A 7,464-nucleotide genomic window follows, 5' to 3' on the forward strand; every position below is an offset into this window, starting at 1 on the left:
TAGAAGGATCCCAATACCTTTTGTTTTTTCTATTGAGATACTGGGTCAGAGAGTCAAGCCCTCTGGCTCTGAAAAGTGTATAAATACTCTGAAGGTGAGATCTTACTTTGGGGCTTAGTTTTTGGAAGAAGGTTTATGTGCCAGATGAGAGTCTGGGAAGCCACTAAGCAGCTCCCTGGCTTTGGAAACCCAGATGTTCGCGCTTCCCTCTCTGGTAACTATGGTCAGAGAGTTGGATCTGTCTGTTGAATTGTGATGCATGTATTTATTGATTATGGTCATAAAGAGGAAGTCATGTCTGTTGATTGGGCAGTTAGGTGGGTACAGTGGATAGAGTACCAGTGCAGGAGTCAGGAGGACCTGAATTCAAATCTCACCTCAGACACTTGACACTCATTAGCTGTGTGACCTTGGGCAAGCCACTTAACCGCAATTGCCTCATCCTGGGTCCTCTCTGGTCATCCTGATGAATATCTGGTCACTAGAGTCAGATGGCTCTGGAGGAGAAGTGAGGCTGGTGACCTGCACAGCTTTCCCTAACTCAAAACAAAGTCAAGTGCAAGTCATATCTGTTGATCTTTGATTTCTCTTTATTTTCTCTGAAGTTCAGGGTGCTGACTTTTTCCCCTGAACTAACCGAATGATACATGTGCTTGATTAAAGTGATTGTTAACCCCTCAAAAGTTTCCTTTCCTTTGAGAGAAGCAGATCAAACGACCTGTGATAGCAGGCCTCCCTGTGTGTGTCAGAGTGCTTTCTGATACAACTCCTCTCCTGCTTCTGCTGTAATAGACTTGCATTCAACAGGTGAATAAAGAATCTGTAATCAAGTGTATGTGTGTTCAACATGAGCCAACAAGAGAAATTTCAAGAAACTATCCAAAAAGTAAAGGAAATCTCCCTTTATTTTTATGACAGACTGTAAAAGTGCTAAGCAATACATTGTGTTGGACCCACTCAATCCAAAAGATGCTAGAGTTAATAGACATTTTGTAAGTGAATCTTTGCCTGAAATATGGGGAATATTTTCTCAAACATGGTCCAGGTTGGCATCACCAGGGTGTATGGGAACTCAGAAGTATTGCTCTTTATGTTTATGAGGGAATAGTCAAAGATAAAGAGAAACTGACTGCCCAGCTCCATCTCAGGTTTGGCATCCTGTCCAGTCAGCCCTGCCTCCTGCCCAAGTTTGGCATCCTGCCTAGCCTGCCTTGACACCTCCCAAACTTTCCATCACAACAATAGAAAAGCATGATTACCCCTTCTCTCAAGGAGCTCACATTTATTATTTTTTTCTTCTTAAATTTATTTTTAGTTTTCAACATTCACTTTCATAAGATTTTGAGTTCCAACTTTTTCCCCTTCTTCCCCCTCCCCAAGATGGTGTGCTATCTGATATAGGCTATGCATGTACAATTATATTAAATATATTTCCACATTAGTATGTTATGAAAGAAGAATCAGAATAAAAGGGAAAAACTATGAGAAAGAGAAAACAAAACTAAGCAAAAAAGGAAACAGTATGCTTTGATCTTCATTCATGCACCATAGTTCTTTCCCTGGATGTGGATGGCATTTTCCATCATGAGTCCCTTGGAATTGTCTTAGACCATTGTATTGCTGAGAAAAGTTGTCTATTAAAGTTGATCCTTGAACAGCGTTGCTGTGTGTTATGTTCTCCTGGTTCTGCAAAGAGCTTTCATTTCTAATAGGAGAGACTACAAATATGGAAGATAACAACTATATGTAAGATAGAAAAGTCCCATAGTCCTGTGGGTCAAGAGGCAAGTAGAAAGATGGCAAGGTGGCTTCTTTAATCTCATTTTCACTGATAATATTGAGTCATTTGACAATGCCAAGGACTTTGGTGGAAAGAACTTTCTTTTCTGGGTTGAGTATACTGCAAAAGTATTTGTCACAGGGACTGTGTCCCAGGACAAAAGTTGAGGGTACTAAGCCAATATTATTCACAAGGCTCTTGGGTTCAGGATCCTGGACAGTCTCTATTAGGGTCTGAGGGGAGATGGTGGTTGAGGTAGTGGTGGTTTGTCTTGCTTGGCACACACTACTTCCTCTCTTTCCATAAGGCTCCCTTGTTGCTTTTGTTGGGTTATCTTGCCTTCCCTGGGTGGCAATTGGTTGGCAGTTGGTGGAGGTGACTAGTTCTTCCTCAGGAGTTGTCTCCCCTAGACAACAGCTCTGAGGGCTGAGTTGGAAGGAGAACACGTAGTCTAGAAGGTAGATATGATCCCTAAAGTTGCTTCCAGCTCTAATATTCTAGGACTGTAGAGATTCCAGAAACATTTGGTGATTGGGAAGTTCATTCAGTGGGTGCAAACAGTGTTCTCTGAGATTGTGGAAGGGTCCAGGGAAAGTGAAGACAAATGAGTTGGTGAACCTATGATCCTAGATGCTGTAATCTAGAGATTACAGAAATGTTTGCTATCAGTTATCTAGGCTTGATGTGACTCAAGGATATCTATAAGAAGTAAAGCTGCTATAGAGTCTGAGTAAAATAAGAATGAAGCTACAATATGAAGATGGAAAATCATAATTGTTATCTTCAAGGAACTTATCATTTCCTGGAAAGCAGGAGCAACATATATGTAGATAAATCTGATTTATTTATTTGAATTAGAGTGAGCTAGAAATAAATAATATCAAAATTCATCTGGAAGAACAAAAGTCCAAAATATCAAGGGAATTAATGAAAAGAAATTTTAGGGAAGGTGGCCTAGCCATACCAAATCTTAAATTGTATTATAAAGCAGCAATCATCAAAACTTGGTACTGACTAAGAAACAGAGGGGTAGATCAGTAGAACAGGTTAGGTACACAAGGAATAGTAGTCAATGATTATAGTAATCTACTGTTTGATGAACCCAAAGACCCTAGTTTTTGGGATAAGAACTCACTATTTGACAAAAACTGCTAGGAAAACTGGAAAATTGTATGGCAGAAACTGGGCATAGACCAATGTCTGACACTGTATACCAAAATAAAGTCCAAATAAGTACATGATTTAGGTATAATTACTGGTACCACAAACAAATTAGGGGAGCAAGGACTAGTTTATCTGTCAGATTTATGGAATGGGAAAAAAAGGAGGAATTTTTCCCACAGGATTAAAACTCCTCTCAGCTTTGAGTGATAGCAGAATGTAAGTCAGAGGTGACTAGTTCTAATCAGAGTTGTGACCTAGCAGAACCAGGCTTCTGATCAGGTAAAAGGTCAGAAGCTTGTATGCATGCTAAACGAACTGTTTGAAGGGGAACTTATCAGAGAGGAGAACATGAAGTGGGAGGTCCAGGAGGCTGCATCTAGCCAATGGAAAGCAAGGTGGGAAATTCGAGTTGGGAACAGCATAAAAAGCATTGCATTTGTGTGAGCAAGTGTAACCTCCATTAGGGAGAGACCCATTCATTAGGAATGCAGAATAATTGGCTAAAATAAAAACAGAACTTTCCTGGCTTCACATTGAGTATTGTTCTTTATTTAGAGTGAGCATGTTTCTCACAATGGAGAATGGAGGAATTTATGACCAAACAAGAGATAGAGAACATTATGAAATGCAAAATGGATAATTTTGATAATTAAATTGAAAAGCTTTTACATAAACAAAGCCAATACAAACAAGATTAGGAGAGAAGCAGGAAACTGGGAAAAAAGTTTTACAGTTAGTGTCTGTGATAAAGGCCTCATTTCTAAAATATATAGAGAACTGAGTCAAATTTACAAGAATACAAATCATTCCTCAACTGATAAATGGTCAAAGGATATGGACAGGCAGTTTTCAGAGGAAGAAATTAAAGCTATCTGTATTTACATGAAAAAATGCTCTAATTCACTATTGATTAGAGAGATACAAATCAAAACAACTCTGAGGTACCTCGTCACACCTATCAGATTGGCTAACATGACAAAACAGGAAAATGATAAATGTTGGAGATGTGGAAAACTGGAACACTAATTCATAGCTGGTGGAGCTATGAACTGATCCAACCATTATGGAGAGCAATATGTCCAAAGGGCTATAAAAATGTGCATACTTTTTGACCCAATAATACTACTTCTAGAATTGTATCCCAAAGAGATCATAAAAATGGGAAAAGGACCTACATGTACAAAAGTATTTATAGCAGCTCTTTTAGTGGTGGCCAAGAACTAGAAATTGAAGGAATGGCTAAACAAGCTGTGGTATATGAATGTAATGGAATACTATTGTGCTATAAGAAATGATGAAAAGACAGACTTCAGAAAAACCTTGAAAGATTTACGTGAACTGATGCTGAGTGAAGTAAACAGAACTTGAAGAACATTGTACACAGTAACAGCCATAGTGTTCAATGACTGATTTTGATAGGCTTAGCCCTACTCAGCAATGCAAGGACCTAAAATATTTCCAAAGGATTCATGATGGAAAATGCCACCCACATCCAGAGAAAGAACTATGGAGTCAGAGTGCAGAATGAAGCAGACTATTTTTTTCTTTTTCTCTTTCTCATGGTTTCTCCTGTTCATTATAATTCTTCTATGAAACATGACTAATGTGAAAATGCGTTTAATAGGAATGTATGTGTAGAGCCCATATCAGATTGCATGCCATTTTGGTGTTAGAAATAACCAAGAATTCTACAAGGCTATGAGGGAATTTAGAAAAAAAAAAGAGTTTTACTTCACATTTAAAAGACAGATGACTTGGCCTTCAAGCTGGTGTAAGAACACATAATGCAAGTTATGTAAGTCTTTATAATTCATCCAGACTTGAATTTTTGCCTTGAACCCCATTGATCAACATTCCAGGGTTCACTAAACCCTACCTCTTGATTACATCTTCATTTACTTTATTCTTTAAAGGAATACTCTTAGTCCCTTCCCCTTTTGTCTACATCAGATAGCATGATTAAAGAGCTTTCAATTGCTAAGAGAACTGACAAAAGTGTGAGTTCGAAGATTCCAGGATATCAATAAAAAAAGATGGTGATGGGGTGCTTGGGTGCCTGTGCTTGGATCCCAATTCTAAAATCACATTTCTCTCTAAAATCACATTTCTCCCTAGCCTCAAAACACTATCCCAGGCAGTTTTCCCCAGCCCAAGTACAGCCTGCCATAGATCTTTCTTCCTAATATAGCAGCCAGCAGCACCTATAGGATTTATTAGTTTGAACCAACTGTGTACTGGCTGAACTGGCTGTGTACTGGTTCATAAAGATATTTACTATTCACTGACCAATCATATGTATCCTAGACTTAGAAATGTGTATACTTCCTTAAGTTTATCTGCTCTAACAAGATATTGATGGGAGCAGCCTGAGTATTTCTCAAGTCAACCCTGGCCATTAGTTGACTTAGTGACATTTTAGGCCTAAAACCACACCCATGTAAGCCCTCTTTGGGCTATTTCTGATGAACTCTGGGTAAAATATCTGTGCAGTAGATACTAAAAGTGCATGTTCTTTTAAGAACTAACCACTCCTTAATCACTCCCTAATCCCACCCTGAATCACCTAGTTAGCAATTTTGGCACATACTTCACTATAGAATATTCTATATAAACTTTAATTGTACCCCTCTAAGGTTGTAGGTTCCCTGAGAACTCTTGCCTGCTGAAAAGTGTAATAAATCTTTACCACTTTGACCTCAAGAATGATTGAGTCCATGAATTCTTTCAGGATGGCCCACCCAAGGACTTCCAGTCTTTGGGTTCCTGTACCTTTTCAACGCTCATTAGTGGGTTTATGGCTCTCATTCTTATCCTCTGTGGATGAGAGCTGGCCTGGCAGTTGTTTTTGGTATGCAGGGAGAGGCCTTTTCAGAACAAAGAAAAGTACATTAGAACCTCAGTTTTCAAGTAACCTGTTTTGCTGAACAAGGAAAAATTTTTCACAAAATTTGTCTTGCAGGACAAACAAAAATTCGCAGTACAAACATCATGTTTGGACTTGAGTAGCTTGAGAAGGGAGGACACTCAACTAGGGCAATTTTTTTTTTTTAACTCATATAAGATTTGCATGCTGTCATGGGGAGGGAGCGGAGAGAGGATGGGAGAAAATTTCAAACTTATGGAAGTGATTGTTGAAAACTGAAAACAAATTAATCAAAAAAATGTCAGACAAGTGTTGTTAGATAGATTCCTAGTCAGAAGCGAATGTAAAAAAAAACAATCAGTAAGTCAAAACATGAAAGTGATTCTAAACAATGCAAAATAAGTGAAGGCAGTAGTGTTAGTCTTACTTTTAGTGAAAGTAACATAAGAGAAAACACTTCCCAGGTTGAAATCTCTGATGTTCTCATAGGAGATCCTTCTACCAAGCAATAACCCTTCCTCCTCCTCCTCCTCCCTCTTCTCTCTCTCATACCAGCCATGACTGTTCTCAAAAGTAAAGTGTAGGTTAATTTATTTCATTTTCAGTTTATATTGTATACTAATCATTGCTATTGTATTTTGGGTCCATTAGGGACAAAAAACTTAAAACTGTAAAGAATTATTTTTACATGAATATGTTTGGGGATGTGATACCAGTCATCTGACTTTACATTATTTTCTAAGGGAAAATTTGCTTTGCAATACAAACAAATCACACGATGAACAGAATCTCAGAATGAATTAAATTCATAAACTGAGGTTTTTCTGTAGTAGATACGCTGATTTCCAGGACTAGCATTCCCCACCCACCACCTTATACAAGCAATTTTTTCTCTGACATTAACCATCAATATGAATTATAATTTTATTTAATTTTTGTGGAAACAAAATTTAATCACACCTTGCATTGGAGAGAGAAGGGGGAGGAATGGGGAGAAAATTTAAAACTTCTGAAAGTGAATGTTGAAAACTAAAATTAAATAAATAAGTTGAAAAAAAGGAAGTTAAAAAAGTCTAAATTGCTTTCAGTAAAGGGTGATACTAAATAAAGTTTTAAAAAAGAGAAAAATGGACAGATAGATGATGAGATAGGTTGATGTAAGGAAAATAGGGACAAAGAGAGATGATGGAGAGCTGATAATCACTCACATATCCAGAGATAATAGATTGTATACGTAAATGGAAGATAGTTCATGAATAGATACATGTAGGATAAAGACGGATGGATGGATAAAGAGATAATAGATGATAGATAACAGAATGCTCTTTAGGTAACTATAGGTAGATAAATAGATACATATGGATAAATGGATGAGCGATGATAAGGAGCACAATGCTCCTTAGGTAGATACAAAGGGATGCCTAGGTCCGTCAATCAATCATAATCAATAAACGTTATGAAGTAGCTACAATGTGAACGGCGCCGTGCTAAGCTCCTAGAATGAAGACAAAAAAAGCAAAAAGTGTTTCTGCCTCCATGGAGAAGAAATACAGACTAAGCGGGCTGCGCACAGGCCAGATAGGAGGTGCTCCAGTAGGGGTTAGGGAAGGTGGGCAGAAGGTGGGATCTCCGCCAGGAAGGTGAGGGGAAGAGGGGC

The sequence above is a fragment of the Notamacropus eugenii genome, chromosome 1 (assembly GCF_028372415.1).
Source record: "Notamacropus eugenii isolate mMacEug1 chromosome 1, mMacEug1.pri_v2, whole genome shotgun sequence".
Classification (NCBI taxonomy): domain Eukaryota; kingdom Metazoa; phylum Chordata; class Mammalia; order Diprotodontia; family Macropodidae; genus Notamacropus; species Notamacropus eugenii.